Genomic DNA, 16,515 nt, shown 5'->3' with positions numbered 1-16,515 from the left:
TATAAAGGGGTTGAGGTCACCGGGAAGGGGCGAAAGCGCGACGGGACTTGAGCTGAAGTGCGGGACTTCAAGCCTCAAGTCCCCGCGCCATCCCGCTCTCTATCCTCCCCTGGGCTCCAGAACCTCCACTCTCCTTCTAGGCTCGCTGGCTTGTGGCCAAGGAGCTCGCGCGCCGCCTCCGCCCCGAACGCAAACAGCTGTTCCCAGAGACGTCGCCGCTCTCAACTTTGCCAACTAGTCCGCACGCACTTTGAACAGCGGAGCAACCTGGACCTGTGGGTTGGGGGCCATTGGCGGAGTTTAAAGAGAAAGGTGAAACAGCGGGGTCCTGGGCTGCAAGTCTCTGGGGTTCGCCTAACAACTTTCCTGCGGCGGCGGAGCGACCCCGCCCCACCCCTCCCCCGCGACGCCCGTGCGCGCAGACCCTGCTGGTTCCTTCACTCGGAGCGCGTGGGCAGCAGGGGCAGCGGCTTTCCTGGCGCAGAGACGACGGCGGCGGTAGCAGCGGCGGGAAGCGTAGGCAAGGCGGCAGCGGCGCTCACGTTTGTCAGGTGGGTCTCGACGATGCGTCTAGCAGCACTTCCCATATGGTCTAGCGGTTAGGATTCCTGGTTTTCACCCAGGCGGCCCGGGTTCGACTCCCGGTATGGGAACGCGGTGCCTTTTTTTTCTTTTAAATTTCAATTAATAAAAACCGATTTGCAGGACTGACTTATTGTTTTCAATGTTCTTGCTCTTTCTTGTCCCGCTGTCCGGGTGCGATTGTGGGAAAAAAAGCATTACTGTTGTTGTTAGTGGAGCCGTGAACTGGACCGCGGCTTTCGGAGCCAGCCACGAGTGCTGCGCCGTGCGTGGCGGAGGACTGGGCGCGCTCGGAGTCCCTCTCCCGCCTCGCGCTCGCCGGGCTGGGCGGCCGGGAAGGAGTTTCACTTTCCCCGGAGCTGCTCCCCGCCCCTCCGGCCCCGGCCGTAGTTTTCCAGACGCTCGGGAGGTGATGATTAACTCTGGCCTCGAGCATTATCTCCTCCCAGCGCCCAGCTTCGACCCACACCCTCCTTGGCCGCCCTTTTCTAACTCGTCTCAAGAGATGCGGGGAGTGTTTGCCCCCTGCCCCGGGCGCTCCGGAGCCCGCGCTCGGACTGGTGGTCCTTGTCATTATCTGTCCGCCGGGTGTTTACGAGACCTCCCCTCCCAACCTTGGCACGCGGTGTGCCTTCCGTAGCCCCCCGGGGGGCGCGCGTTCGCGTCAGCGCAGCCGCCCGTCACCCCTTTCCGCCGCGTGACCACCCGCGCTGGCCTGCGAGGTCATCCCAACTTGACATTCGGGGCGCTGGTCGCGGTCCCAAAAAGTACCCCAGACTCAGGAGAAGGCCTTCGGGGAAAAGATATCTTTTTTTCTTTTTTTTTCTTTTTTTTTCTTTTTTTTTCTTCTGCCTGTTAAAAAAACACACGGGCTGTGGAGAAGAAAAATACCATTATGATGAGATGTCTTTAAAGAAGAAAATTGATTTTTTCCAAAGGGTCTAATGTTTTGAGCGCCATTGATTTAAAAAAAAAATCCTAGGGTGGAGGTGGGGCTTGGAGAGAAAATTGGTTGGAGACTGGGGAGGGGATGTTATAACAAAGTTTCACTGTATTTTTAAATATAGAAGCCCTGTGTTTATTACAGAGAAGGGGCAGCTGTGTCAGCAGCATGCGCGCTGTAAATGAAACAAAAGCGTTATCTTAAATGCAAGCTGAAATTAGAAAATAGGGTCAGCTATAATGTTTAGTCTATTGGGCTTCTGGGGACAAGTGAAGGAAAAAGTGACTCTTGTGGACACTAAAACAAAAGTTTTGGCTGTTAGTGTGTATGTTCCCATGCTATTTTATAGGGTTAACTCACAGTAAATTTGTTAATGCTATCTGCATGATTAAGGATTAATTAGCCTTACACTGTAAAAAAAAAAAAAAAAAAGCCTGCCACTACTAAAAGTATTTTAAGTCATCTTCATTAATTAAGGTGTTTGAGTGTTCACTGTGCTCCAGGCACCACCAGATACTTTTGAAGTTACTGATGTTCAAGTTCTTCATGTTAGTAACGGACAGAATGATATCTTGGCCTCTGTGATTAGCTGTGTGACCTTGTGGAGATCTTCCACCTTCTCTGTGCTCTGGCTTTAGAGCTAGAAATTTTTCATGATGCATATCACTCACAGTTGCAAGAATTGTTGAGCAACTCTTGAATAGGTAATGACAGTGGAAAAATTTCATTTAAATGAGAAGTATTGTGTTATTAGGAAACAGTTACTAAAGAATTACAGTAGTTCCAAATTTGAGAGGAATGAAAGACAGCTCTTCTTACTTGTCCTGAGCAAAGGCTTAGTTTTTTCCTTGCATTTTGTAATGAGTTGGTATCATATTGTACCAAATGTTGTTAAAATGGATGTTATTTTGAACTGTGCACTCAGTAATTGTTACATTAGGGGGTGGGTGGAAGGGAGTAGTGGGTCATCTCTGTGGAAGACACAAGCTGACTTTACCTATAGTTGTGTATCAGGCATCATATGGTAAAGCAACATCGAAGTGCTACTGGAGCAATTAGTTCTACTTAGGCAAGAGGACTAGAGAAGAGATGTGGAGAGCAGAGTGTTTGCCCTGGACCTTGAAGAACTGGTTGGATTTCTCCTGGTGGGGAATGTGAATCATAAAGTTCCCTCCTGGTGGGGGAACAAGTATGAGGCTGGCAAGTAGTCTGGTTTGGCAGGAGCACAGAGTGTCTGGAGAGAGAGTCATGGGAGATCACGCTGGGAACTAGAAAAGAATTTTAACTTGATAAATTTTGACTAGGTAACAGGTTCTTTTATCAAGGAATGACATTTTATGTCACTAGAGTTTTAAAAACATTTTTTGTCTCTTAGAAAACCCAAATACAGCAGTAATATGTGAAAAATTCTTGTTTTAAAAGTTTCAAACCATATAGCATACTTGTAGAATATTTTGTGCCTATAGATTTTATGTTTAGGAGTTGCATATTAATTTTTAATTAATGGAATGGAGAAAAGCAATCATTTAATTAGAATTCAATTCATAAGAATAAAATCTAGGTTTAAATTATGAGAATGATCTACAGCTATATTTTTGTTGGCTTGCTTTATAGAAAATGACTTTGGGCCGGGCATGGTGGCTCATGCCTGTAATCCCACCACTTTGGGTGGCTGAGATGGGAGGATCACTTGAGGCCAGGGGTTTGACACTAGCCTGGGCAACATAGTGAGACCCTGTCTCTAAAAAAAAAAAAAAAAAAAAATTCAAAAAATAAGCCAGGTGTGGTGGCATGCACCTGTAGTCTTAGCAACTTGGGAGGCTGAGGCAGGAGGGTCGCTTTAGCCCAGGAGTTCAAGGCTGCAGTGAGCTATAATAGTGCCACTGCACTCCAGCCTCAGTGACAGAGTGAGACCCCATCTCAAAAAAAGAAAAAGGAAAATGATTTTGATATTCTAAGACAGAACTGCTAGTTAATGTCAGTAAGTCATACACTGTAAATTGGTTAAGATTAGGTGATAAATTTGTGAGGATTGTGCCTTGTTACCAAAACACCATTGGCAATCATATTTTAGGTGTTCTCTTTTGGGCCACAAAATAGTGACACTAATTGAGAGCTTTGGATTTACCCAAATAGTCTCTTTAATATTTGCTAACTTTAGGTGTAATCAGAAGATATATGAAATTTCAATAAATGTTTCCAGAGATAAACACTTGTGTTTAAAGAAATAGAAGGGATTACAAAATAATTATAGAATTTTAGGTAAAATCCAAGGACATTGGTAAAATCCAAAGTCTGAGGCCCAACACGATCTGGCTTCTGCTTACCTTCCGAACTTCATCTCCTACCTTCTCTACCTCTTCCTTGTACTTAAGCCACTACATTATACTGCCTTTCTGCTCCTTGAACACACCAAACTTATTCTTGTCTCAGAGTTTCATTACTCACTCTTTCCTCTGTCTGGAATTTTCCCCCTCTAGGTCTTCACGGCTCAGGTCAACGTTACCTATTCAGAGAAGTCTTTTTGACAACCGTACCTAGAGACTCCCTCTTCTTTGCTTACTCTCTTGTTACTTTATGGTTTTTTCTTCATTTTCTTACCATCTGAAATTAACCTGTTTATTTCTTATTCTATCGGAATATAAGTTCCATGAGGATAAGGATACTGTATAGTGAGAATGTTCTTTTTTTTTTGGGGGGGGGGGGGACAGAGTCTCGTTCTGTTGCCCGGGCTAGAGTGCCGTGGCGTCAGGCCAGCTCACAGCAACCTCAAACTCCTGGGCTCAAGCAATCCTTCTGCCTCAGCCTCCCGAGTAGCTGGGACCACAGGCATGCACCACCATGCCTGGCTAATTTTTTCTATATAGATTTTTAGCTGTACAAATCATTTCTTTCTATTTTTAGTAGAGACGGGGTCTCACTCTTGCTCAGGCTGGCCTCAAACTCCTGACCTCGAGCAATCCTCCCACCTCGGCCTCCCAGAGTGCTAGGATTACAGGCGTGAGCCACCACGCCCGGCCGTGAGAATGTTCTTGTTCTATAAAATTCAAACAATAGTGAAGAAGTTAGAATCTTCATATGTTGTTGGTGGAAATATGAAATGGTGCAGTCCCTATGGTGTGATCACTTTGTAAAACAATTTGGCAGTGCCTCAAAATGTTAAACAGTTACCATATGACCCAGCATTTCCACTCCTAGGTATGTACCCAGGAGAAAAGAAAACAGTCCCACACTAAAACTTGTACACAGATGTTTATAGCAGCATCATTCATAAGCAAAAAGTGGAAACAACTCAAATGTCTATCAACTGATGACTAAGTAAAATATAGTGTATCCACATAATGGAATATTATTTGGCAATAAAAAGGAATGAAGTACTGCTACATGTGACAACACAAATGAATCTCAAAAACATTATACTAAGTGAAAAGAGCAACCACATTTTGTATAATTCCGTTTATATGAAATGTCTTAAATAGGCAAATCTATAGAGAAGGAGGATAGATTAGTGGTTGTCTCGGAATAGAGGGGTTAAGGAGGTTTGGGGGAGGTGACTGCTAATGTGGGGTTACATTTAGAGTGGTTAAATGTCCTAAAATTAGATTATGGTGATGGTTGCACAAGTCCATAAACTAAAAAACATTGAACTGTACACTTTATGTGGGTGAACTTTATGTGGTAAGTTATATCTCAACAAAACTGTTAAAAAGGATTGAAGCAATAAAAGCATATAGTGTATTTTATCTCAATTTTACATTTATCACTTGGAAAATAATAATAGTGGAATAATTCAACAGTGAAACTGTAGCTCCTAGATGGTTTCAGGAATGTAGCAAGTGCTCAGTGAATAACTGATGCAGAAGGTTAGATAAGTATACAGATAACGATGATACTATGCATAGTGTGGTAAATGCTCAGAGGGGAATAAGCCAAGGGTCATAACTGTCTGAAGGTCCCAAAACCCCCGTCTGAGTTTCTGTGAGGAGATGGGCACTGAAGGCTGGTTAGGCTTTTGCTGGTAGAGATGGGGGAGGGGAACAAGGCGTTCTAGGGAAGTAAACGGGAGCAGAGGCACATTAACAGCTGCTGGCACATTTTAGTGGCACTGAGGGATAGGATAGGAAAGGGTAAGGCTGCAAAAATACATTAGGGTCTGTAGGGGACAATGTCAGTGCTTTAGCAGATCTCTGATATCTTTTCACTCTTCTCCAGCCCCTAGTGTGCTTCCAGTGGCTCAAAGTTACGAGGAACCTTACCCTTTACCTGCAGAGAGCTGGAAGTGCCTGGAGGGCCGCGCCCCCCGCCCCAATCTCAAAAGACTGTCCTCTCAGTGTAACTTCGGAGCAGGGACTTTGACTTATTTCCCTCTGTGTCACCACACTTGGAGCGATGCTTGGCACTTAGTGAACATTCAGAAAATTTATGAATGAACGAGTGAAAATTAGGAAGTTGCAAGGTCTATTCAAAACAAAGTTTATTCTACAAATCCCCTTGACCCTTGACAAGGGACTTTGGGAGGCCCTTCAATTTTGGGCTAAGGAGTTTACTTAGCTAGGAAAAGGGATTTCTGGTGATACAAGGAGTGTTTTAATGAAGTTAATTTGGTAGCAGTGTGCAGGATGAGCTGGAAGATGAAAGAATTATGTCTGTAGTGTCCATCTCCACCTTCTCATTCCTAATTCCCCCTCCCACTTTGCTAGGCCTTGACCAAGGTCAGGGATCTCCTACAGTACAGTAATAGTCGCCTAATAGCTCTCCTTGCTTCTGGTCTCCCTAAATAGGGTGGTGGCAGCGGAACAGAAAAGATGGATCAGATGCAAGAGGGACATTGAAGGAAAAATTTAAGATGTCAGACAATAAATACTCCTGAACGAAAAAGAGAAATTAAGAAGCACAGATTTTTTTTTTTGGAGGGGACAGGCAATTTTTACTTTTTTTTTTTTAATTGCCCGTATGTATGTGTCTTTGTCAACATTGAAGTTGAACATCAAATTGTACATTGAATCCAGGAACAAGACTGTGAGACTGCCACCCTGTGGACAATATAACTTAGAACTAAAACCATCACGCATTATATAGGGACGCTTTATTCATTTGAAATTTACTATTTTAGAACTGGCTTTGGTTCTTCCATGTTGTTGTATGTGCTTATGCTCATTAAATGGACAGCCTGAAATTAGTTTGTTTCCTGAACTTTTTCTGAGGCTTTTAAATAAAGGGAATAAAAAAGACAATCAATAGCTTTAAAAAGTTGCAAAGAAATTTAAGAATGTTTCTTAGATGATATATTTCTTTGCTCCGGAATTTTCATTTGAAAAGGTTTGGTTTTTAAAATACAGTGGCACGTAAACCTGTTGTGAAATGGTCTTTTTTTCTTTCTATTGTACTGATTTTTTTCATCCTATTTTACAATACATATGATACTGTCCTTGAGAAATATGTGAAGACTTACTCCCCTCTCCAACAGACTTTTTTTGATTAAGTGAAAGCGGCCTTCTCACCTCATTTCTTTGTGGATTTGGTTTTATTTTTTCAAAATTTTCCATGTTTTGGATGAATTGCCTTAATTGTATTTATGTAAACAAGTTTGGATTATATTATCTGTTACTTGTTTAGAAGGGCAGCCTGCTCCCAAATTAAACAGTGGTAAGTAAACTAGCTCGAATCAAAATGAAATGGTGGTTGTGAAAGACTTACTTGCTCTTTGTAGCTCAGGAAATGGTTTAGTCTTGGATTAAATCAAACTTTCCCAGCAGATGAGCTATTTACAGCCTATAATGTTATAAATGGCTTGCACACTTGAATTTCCTAAGGTGTCAGGAGGGGTGGGTTAGCTGGGTTAGCCATTTAGCACTTGAAATTTGTGTCACCAGTGACGCAGAAGTGGGCTGAAGCAGCATTCTGAGGTCAGCAGTTGTGCCTTGTTTAGGAAGGCGATATCCAGGCTGTGGAGGAGATGGAACCTCTTGCCCCTTAGGTTATCTGATACTTCACCATAAGGACCTTACGTTTTGGTAATGGACTAATTGTGAAATATAATGTTAATGATTTTAAATATTTCTCTGAGTCAGCTCTTCTGAAAAGTGTAGCATGACAAACATGGTAATGAACTTTAAATGTTTGGTCTTAAAATTTAACCTTTTCAAAGTAAATATATGGAATCGTGGATAATCAAGACTGCGCCTGGCCTTGAAAGAATGCTTTTGATTTAAAACTTTTTTGTGCTTTATTGTAGATCACTGGGAAGGTACTTAGTCCAGAGAGACCTTATAGATTGTCTTAAATCTTTATTTGTAGTTTAATCTTTTCACTTAAAGTCCCTTTTGGATTTAGTATTTGGAGGCCAGGATACATTTCTGATTTTAGGATGTATTGATGTATTGCTCCCTGTGAAGCTTTAATCAGGTATTTAATTCAGCCTTTCAAGGTCATAATGGGATTTCTTGTACCCCAACTTTCCAAACATCTGTGTTTATCACTTTTACCCTCTTATTAAGCCATGGGACACCCAATGACCCTATTAACTGAGCTGGATGGGGCCCTACCACTGAATCATGTACTGAGTAGAGCAGGCACTGGCTTAGTTGAAAGAGCTGAAATGGAAAGGAAGGGTATGAATACAGGACAAGTGGATAGGGGAAGGTGTCCCAGCACACAGGTGGGGGGACACCTTCATATATGGGCAGGGACCATGCCTGAATTGTTTACCTTAGTCTACAAGTAAACCGACTGTATCCTGAGTCTACAGAACAGTAGCTGCTTAAATACTGCATAACAAATACAAATAATATATGTCATAGAAATCTTACTAACTGGAGTAAGTAGTGTTAACTCTTAGTTGACCATTATTTCAGTTATTGAAATGTAGGTCGTGTGTATATAAATGTCGATTATATGATCACATGCTATTTTGTAACTTTCATATTTCACTTAAATTTATCCTGAAGGCTTTTCCATATCTATGCCATTTTATATAGATAATCATTTTTAACAGGAGGATAATATGGTACATTCCATATAATGGGTTGTAGTTTCTGTGACATTTCCTGATTTACATAACAGTTTGTTTTTGGTTTTTTACTACTTTGAACAATACTGTGCTGAATATCTGTCTACGTCTTTGCATATGTATTTATTTTGTTACAGTATATCCCTAGGACTGAAACTGAACTGCTGGGTGAAAAGATACATACATTAAGCCCTTTTGATTGTGAAATTGCCTTCTGGAATACTCTTAATTCTTATGAGATGTGAAGAACCTGTGGCCTTGGGTCCACATGTGACCTTCTGGATCTTTGAGTGCAGCCTTTTGATGGAATCCAAATTTTACAGAACAAATCATTTTAATAAAGGGATTTGTTCTACGAAGTTTGGATTCAGTGGAGGGGCCGCACTTGGGGATTTGGAGGGCCACGTGTGGATTTGAGGCTGCAGGTTCCCAGGGAGGTGAAAAGTTCTGCTCTGAGGTTTGGGAATGAATGAACATCTTTGGCCACTTTTCTCTTATAAAGTGCCTATTCATGCCCTATGCCTGTTTTTCTATTAGAGTATTTGATTGTATTAATAATAGCTTTTTTCTTTTATTATGAAAATTTTTAAACATACAGCAAAGTTGAAATTTTATAATGAGCACTCATATAGCTACCACCTACGTTTTACCATTAATGTTTTATAATATTTATTTTATCATATATTATCCTATCTACTTACTATTTCATCTTATTTTTTGATACATTTTAAATTAAATTTCAGATATTAGTACATTTCTATCTAAATACTTTAGCATGCAGGCCGTTGAATAGTATTTCAATATTTTAGGTTTTTTTTCTTTCTTTCTTTTTTCTTTAGAGACTGGGTCTCACTGCCCAGGCTGTACTCAAACTCCTGGGCCCAACTGATCTTCCTTTCTCAGCTTCCTGAGTAGGAGTAGCTGAGACTATAGACACTAAGTATTTTTCTTTTAAGATAAAACTTACATAAAACTACATGTATTAATCTTTTTACCTTAAACATTTTAACTTAAAACATAGAATTGGGTGTTCATTGATCAATCTTTTGATGAAGAGTCCAAGGCCATTTTCTTTGAGCCTATGATTGCACTTCTTTCTTACCCACGATACATTGCCTACGATTTTTAGTTTTGATTTCTTAAATGAAATAAGAGAGTTATTTTGTTAAGCTGAGTTTTGACAAATGTGTTCACCTGTGTAAGCTAAACCCAAGAATAGGTCTTTTCCTCTTTTTTTTTTTTTTTTGAGGATTTTTTGTCATATTTTCCCCTTAGTTTTTTCTTTGCCTTAGCTTTGGTTATGGTGCTTTTAAATTTTTATATAGTCAAGTATCATCCTTTTCCTTTACTTTTTTCTTCCTTTTTGTGTCAAATGTAGACATTCCTTATCAAATGATTGTAAACTTATCAATTAGTGTGTAAATGTTTATATTTTCTTCTGGTACTTTTCGTACATTTAAATCTCTAATTGGAATAATGTGACATAGGGATTTTTAAAGAAATGATTGGCAGTGGTTTGAAATTGTTAGCTAATATCATTTAATGAACAACCTTTCTGTGAATTTTTTCAGACAAAATAGATTTTTTATCAATGCCATTTTTATTATAATCCAGGTTTGTATACATATCGGAACTTTTTATAGCCTATGCTATTTAATCTATTCCTACATTTAGCTACTTGAGGTAATTTGTCTGATAAGACACATCCCTCCTCACTATTCTTTTTATTTAGGGTTTCTTCATTTCTCTTACATATTCTTTCTTTGGATGAATTTTGGTAGAATCTTGAAGCATGGGAAGAAAAGATAGTGGGGGAAATAGCAACAAGAGCAAAAATAAAGAGGTTGGTAAATTTGGGGGACTTATTTCACTAACTTGTAATTGTCTGAATTCTCCGTCTTTGTATCACATTACACATGCATATTTTAGTATCCTTAAATTTGGGAAATGTCTATTGAGGTTGTTCAAACTAACTTCTAAAGTTCAAAATATTTTTGAGGTTTTAAGTTTGGGATGTTATAGGATTCTGGAATGAGAATGGGTTTAAATGTTCGCTTTAAGTTTACTAGCCATGTGACTGTGGGAAAGTCATAATTTTTGAGGAAATATATCTATCACATGTTATTTCTCATTCTGTTACTTGACTGGGTGATTCTTCAGATCTGGGCTACCTCAGCTGGGGCTAGATACTTAATCTAGGTGGGCTTCACTCACATGGCTAAGGACCACTCTCTGTGTGGCTCTCATACCCCAGTGGTGGCATAAGTGGTCTCAGCAGCAAGAGAGAGCATGCCTGTGTGCCAACCCCTTCAAGCCTGGTGTTACACTTGTTATTATTCCATTGGTCAAAGCAAATCACTTGGTCAATCCCATACTCAAGAGACAAAGTCATGTTACATACAGAGGAATATGAACAAATTGGTAGCCATTACTGTACCAGTTCACCACAGGAAGTAAAGGAGTTAGCTCTTTGGATATCTAACAGAAATGCTTCCCAGGCAGGCAGTGAGAACAGGTTGTGCAAAGACCTAAGGCAGAAAAATGCTTGATGTGTTCATGGAATAGCGAGGAGAGGTTAGTGTGACTAGAAGGGAGGGAACAAGCAGGAGGTAGTGAGAGATACAATCACAGCAGCTAGGGCCCTGGCAAACTCTTACAGTACTCGTAAGCAATTATAAAGACTCTTATTTTGTGTAAAAAGAGGAGCTTTGGGAGGGTTTTGAAGCAGGGGATTGATATGATCTGACTTATCTTTTAAGTGGATTACTTCAGGCTTCTGTTTTGAGACTCCCAGGAAGGGAGGGAAGGAGGGCTCTAAGCAGGAAGGCTACTTAGACTACTGCAGGGGTGCAGGTGAGAGATGACAGTGGCTCAGAGCATGATAGTAGCAGTGAAGGTCAGTGGTTATAGGGTTCTGTGTATGTTTTGAAGATTGAGTCAGTAAGATTTCTTGATGGATTGGATATGAGTCTATGACAGAAAGAAAGGAATCAAGAGTCAAGATTTTTGGTCTGAGCAGCTAGAAGTATCAAATTGTCACCAAGATGAATGGAGAAAGCTGTGGGCAGAGTAGATTTTGAATGGAAGATCTGGAATTCAGATTTGAATATGTTAAGTTTCAGAAGACTGTTGAACACTTGAATGGGGTTGTCAAGTGGATAGAAAAATCTGGAGTTCCTGAGTGAGACCTGGAGATAGAAATTTGTGAACATTAAGCTATTTAGCACATTGGATACACCCAATAAATATGTCCTAAAATTAGCGTACTCTAAAATACTTTTAAGTTCTAACATGTCATTTCTGCCAGTGAGTTGACTTCAGGTATGGAAGAAGAGTAGAGAGCAGTTTAGCTAAAGCTAAAATGTTTCCTTTGTCATAATAAAACTTGGGTTCAAAAAAGGCATTAATTCATCTATATGAAATATGTTTCTTTATCTTGTGAAACATGAATAAGTAAAGCTGGAGGCTAAATATCTTATTTGAATGTTCCTTTTTACTCAAGCTTTTACCAGCCTGCTTCTAATTAGGACGGTTTATTTACAGGAGGCTGTATAAGTAAAGGTCTGAAAGGGACAAAAGACCAAAACTTTTAGGAAAGGTCGACTTCTGGATAATTAGTCCTTACCTCTTAGGAGTTTTTCTTACCTTTTTCTTCTTTGTTTTCTCCCCCTCTCTCTGTCTCTATTTCTCTCTAATTTTGAAGTGTTATTTGTCATCTGTTAACATAGTGGGATGTTGAGGCATAAACAGTGGGTCAAATCCAGAAGCTGTTGTCCCTTAACAAATGCAGAGCTTTACTGCTATGGGCTTGATCTCAAAACAGGACTGCCAGACCCAGCCTACCAAGCTGTTTGTAGAATTTGGACTAAGTCAGGAGGTGAGAAAGGGGCCTTAGTTTTTTTTGGTTATTCAGACCTACACAGAAATGACCTGAGAATGATTTGGATTGTGTGGAAGAGAAAGAAAAAAGGTTTGTGACTGAGCCAGTGTTTAGTTCAACGTCCAAATGCATCATTCAGCAAATATTTATTAAACAACTATTGTGGGTCAGGAACACACTATCAGGTTGAAATAAATGACCAATGAGGCATATGCACAAATGATGTAAGATGTAATGTACTTCACTACGTATTGCAGCAGTGTAGGCAGGAGGAGTTCTAAAGAAAATCTATTCACCTTTGAGTGCCCCAAACCCAAAGAATGCTTTGCACATTGTAGTAGTGCATAAACGTATGTATGAATGAGTAAACAATGTGATTCATAAGCAGTGTGATTAGATCATTTAGAAAATACTGTGGGAGCACAAAGGAAGAAGTGACCAATTCTTCCTTTTAATGACTCAGTGAGGAGAGAAAGGCTCCTAGGAGATTCACTGGGTGGGGGAGGCCTAAAAATACGAAGTAAAAAAGCATGATGTGCTCTGAACTAACAAGAAGTTCGGAAAAGCTGGATTGTAGGCTATGTGTTGGGAGGTAGAATGCCTAGAGGTGAGGCATAATCAGTTGGACTGAAGTCAAGACAGAAAAGTATCTTGTGTTGGAATTTATTCTATGGGTGCTGATAGGCCAGTGAAGGGTTTTTTTTCCTAATAGGAATAGTAAGAGGTAGAATTCATGAGAAATGCCTTAAAAATCACATTATTCTTGAATTGGAAAATCAAATGTTGACGGAATTTTAAAAGCTATAAACAAGCATTTGAAATAAGCACTGCAAATAAATCGAATAATTTATGGAGGAGTCTATTTTATCTCTTTCAGATAACATACATGATCTTAGTATAGGTAAAACCATTTAAATCAAAATATGGATGATGGCATCAGAAGAGGAAGCAATAATGTATTTTTGTTTTATGAAATTACTGCAGACTTTACTTTTTCTTAAAGTTTCTGGCATTGAATTTTTTCAGCTTATTTTGAAATGATTTTAGGTTTTACAGAAGAGTTTCATAAATATTACAGAGCAGTATTGTATATTCCTTATCCAGCTTCTGCTAATGTGAACATTTTGCATAATCATAGTACAGTGATCTAAACTAAGAAACTAACACTGGTACAATACTGTTAACTGTAGACTTTATGAGGATGTCGCCAGCTTTTGCACTAATGGTCCTCTTCTGTTGCAGGATCCAATCCAGAATATATCATGTCACACTTAGTGGTTATGTCTCTTTTTATTTATTTATTTTTTTTGAGACAGAGTCTCGCTCTGTTGCCTGGGCTAGAGTCAGTGTTGTGGCGTCAGCCTATCTCACAGCAACCTCAAACTCCTGGGCTTAAGTGATCCTCCTGCCTCAGCCTCCCGAGTAGCTGGGACTATAGGCATGCGCCACCATGCCCGGCTAGTTTTTTCTATATATATTTTTAGTTGGCCAGATAATTTCTTTCTATTTTTAGTAGAGATGGGGTCTCGCTCTTGCTCAGGCTGGTCTCGAACTCCTGACCTTGAGCGATCCACCCGCCTTGGCCTCCCAGAGTGGTAGAATTACAGGCATGAGCCACCTCGCCCAGCCACTGGTTATGTCTCTTAAACCGCTCAAATTTGTGAGAGCTAATTGTCTTTTTTGACCTTGATGTTTTTGAAGTGTACCAGTCAGGTATTTTTTAGAATCTTCCTTAATTTGATTTTGTCTCATGTTTTCTCATGATTAATGGACTGGAATGAGTTTTGGGGATAGTGGAGGTTTTTTAAAAATTCATTTTTAAATTGTCGTAAACTAAAATTGACTTTTTCTGTGTACAGTTCTATGAATTTTAACACATCAAGATTTATGTAACCACTACTATAATCAGGATATGGAACAATTCATCACCTCTCAAAACCCTCATGCTCTCTCTGTAGTCACACCCTCCCCTTCATCTATATCCCTAGCAACCACTGATCTGTTCTCCATCAATGTAGTTTTGTCTCTTCAAGAAATGTCATATGTATGTGGCTGGGCGTGGTGACTCATGCCTGTAATCCTAGCACTCGGGGAGGCCAAGGTGGGAGGATTGCTTGAGGTCAGGAATTTGAGACCAGCCTGAGCAAGAGCGAGACCCTATCTCTACTAAAAATAGAAAAAATTAGCCAGGTGTAGTGATGCGCACCTGTAGTCTTAGCTACTCGGGAGGCTGAGGCAGGAGGATCGCTTGAGCCTGGGAGTTTGAGGTTGCTGTAAGCTAGGCTGATGCCGTGGCACTCTAGCCTGGGCAACAGAGTGAGACTTTGTCTCAAAAAAGAACCACAAAACAAAAACAAAGAGATGTCATATAAATGGAATCATACAGTATGTAACCTTTTGACTGGCTTCTTTGACTCAGCATAATGCCTTTGAGAGTCATCCGAGTTGTTGTAGTTATCAGTAATCTCTTCCTTTTTATTGCTAACTATGGATCCACTACAGTTTATCTGCCCTTTTTGGTAAGTATTTGAGAACATATTGTGTGTCCTGGTATTATAACAACCAATTTGAGTGAATTATTTTGTGAAACCAGGATTATCATTGTTCCTTTAACAGAAGTGACAACAGAGGCTTAGAGAGTTTCAGTAGCCCTAAGTTATACAACTAGTTACTAGTAGAATTGGGACTCAAACCTAAGTCACCCACTGCAACCTCTTAACCATTATGCTACATGGCTAGTTGCTAATGTTAGTTTCTTCATTTCTCTGTTTTGACCAGCAGTGTAATTAAGAGAAGTTAAAGTTCTTGTTTCTTTAACATATCCTAAAATTCTCCTTTTTTGTTTATATTTGGTTCCTCTTTTATTAAAGAGCAAAAATAATAATAGCAGGGGTATGTTTGTTTTCTGTGTTGCTAGTTTTTAATCTTAGGGGCTAAGGGTTATATAATTTGGGCCTTAAGCAAAAAGTCAAGCCAAGTCAGTCATTAGTCCACAGGCAATTATGAATTAACATTGAGTGCATCTGTTTACAAGAATTAAAATAATAATACTAAGTTTTTTCATAGTTTCTTTGTAAATAGGATCTTTAATTTGTTTTACAGGTAAATAATATCAAATAAAAATAGAGACATAGCCTGAATCAGGTGAGTTTAAATCAAGAGGCTTGTCTTCTGTCATATTGGTTTAAACTTTACTGATGACAAAGGTAATTGTCTTTTTTTTTTTTTTTTAAAGATCACGGAGTTTTGGTGTATTTAAGATAACCCTTTTTGAACTTGTGCTAAAAACCCATTTTCTTAAATATCCTACTGCCATAAAATAATGTTTCTAAAATATTGGTATAGCATGTTTACCTTGTATTAATAAAGTATAATAAGCATAATTGAATTTTTGAGGATTTTATAAAATTTTGTTATTCTGAATATTGGTAACTTTATTACTTCAAGCAAATTATATAAAAATTTGATGAGACTTTTAAAAAATGTAGCCTTAATTTGGTTTTTGTTCTCAGTTCTGCAAACACTATTCTGAGGACTCGGAGAGGCTATAAAATCAGTTGTCACACTAGACTGGATCTCCAAAATTATCATCGTCATTCCCTTCTTGGCCTGTTGACTCGGAGGCATGAGGAGCCCAAGGTGGCCGAGTAGCAGTCCTACCTTCCAGTTCAGTGGAATCATTGTTGTATTTCCTGGTGGCAGCATTCCTCTCTCTGGAGCTAAGACCTCTAGGCTAGTAGAGCCTATAGTTGTGGGAACAGGAAGCAAACATTTTGGTAGTGGGTCACTAGGGGTAATGGTGAGTGGTGCCATTCCCATTTCTACCCCTTGTTTCTTGGACCCGTGAATTCTGGCTGTGGGAGTACCATGTAATAGATGCTGATTCAGAGTGTATATAGCCTTCTGGAGAACCTTGCCCCAGCTCTGCAAAGTATTGTTACCTTGCTGGCACTGTAACTGCATCTTCAAAAGGCCACTCCGCCGTTCTAACAAGTTAGCTGCTTCAGGATAGTAGGGAACATGATAAAATTAGAGAATTCCATGAGCATGAACCCATTGCCTCACTTTCTTGGCTGTGAGATGATTTCCTTGGTCTGAAAC

General features: G+C 39.8%; 1 protein-coding gene and 1 non-coding gene across 2 annotated transcripts in view; both read left to right on the top strand.

Annotated features, from left to right (window-relative positions):
* The first annotated feature begins 487 nt into the window (after window positions 1-487).
* ELF1 (E74 like ETS transcription factor 1) overlaps window positions 488-16,515 on the top strand; it is a 103,243-nt gene continuing 87,215 nt past the window's right edge. The window contains exon 1 of the mRNA XM_069467670.1: window positions 488-551. The gene's annotated coding sequence lies outside the window, so the exon portion shown is untranslated. The remainder of the gene's footprint in view (window positions 552-16,515) is intronic.
* Window positions 582-653, top strand: TRNAE-UUC (transfer RNA glutamic acid (anticodon UUC)). The gene has a single exon. It is a non-coding gene; the product is annotated as a tRNA-Glu (tRNA).

This window comes from Eulemur rufifrons, chromosome 4 (assembly GCF_041146395.1).
Source record: "Eulemur rufifrons isolate Redbay chromosome 4, OSU_ERuf_1, whole genome shotgun sequence".
Taxonomy (NCBI): Eukaryota; Metazoa; Chordata; class Mammalia; order Primates; family Lemuridae; genus Eulemur; species Eulemur rufifrons.
This window is presented reverse-complemented; position numbering and strand designations above follow the sequence as displayed.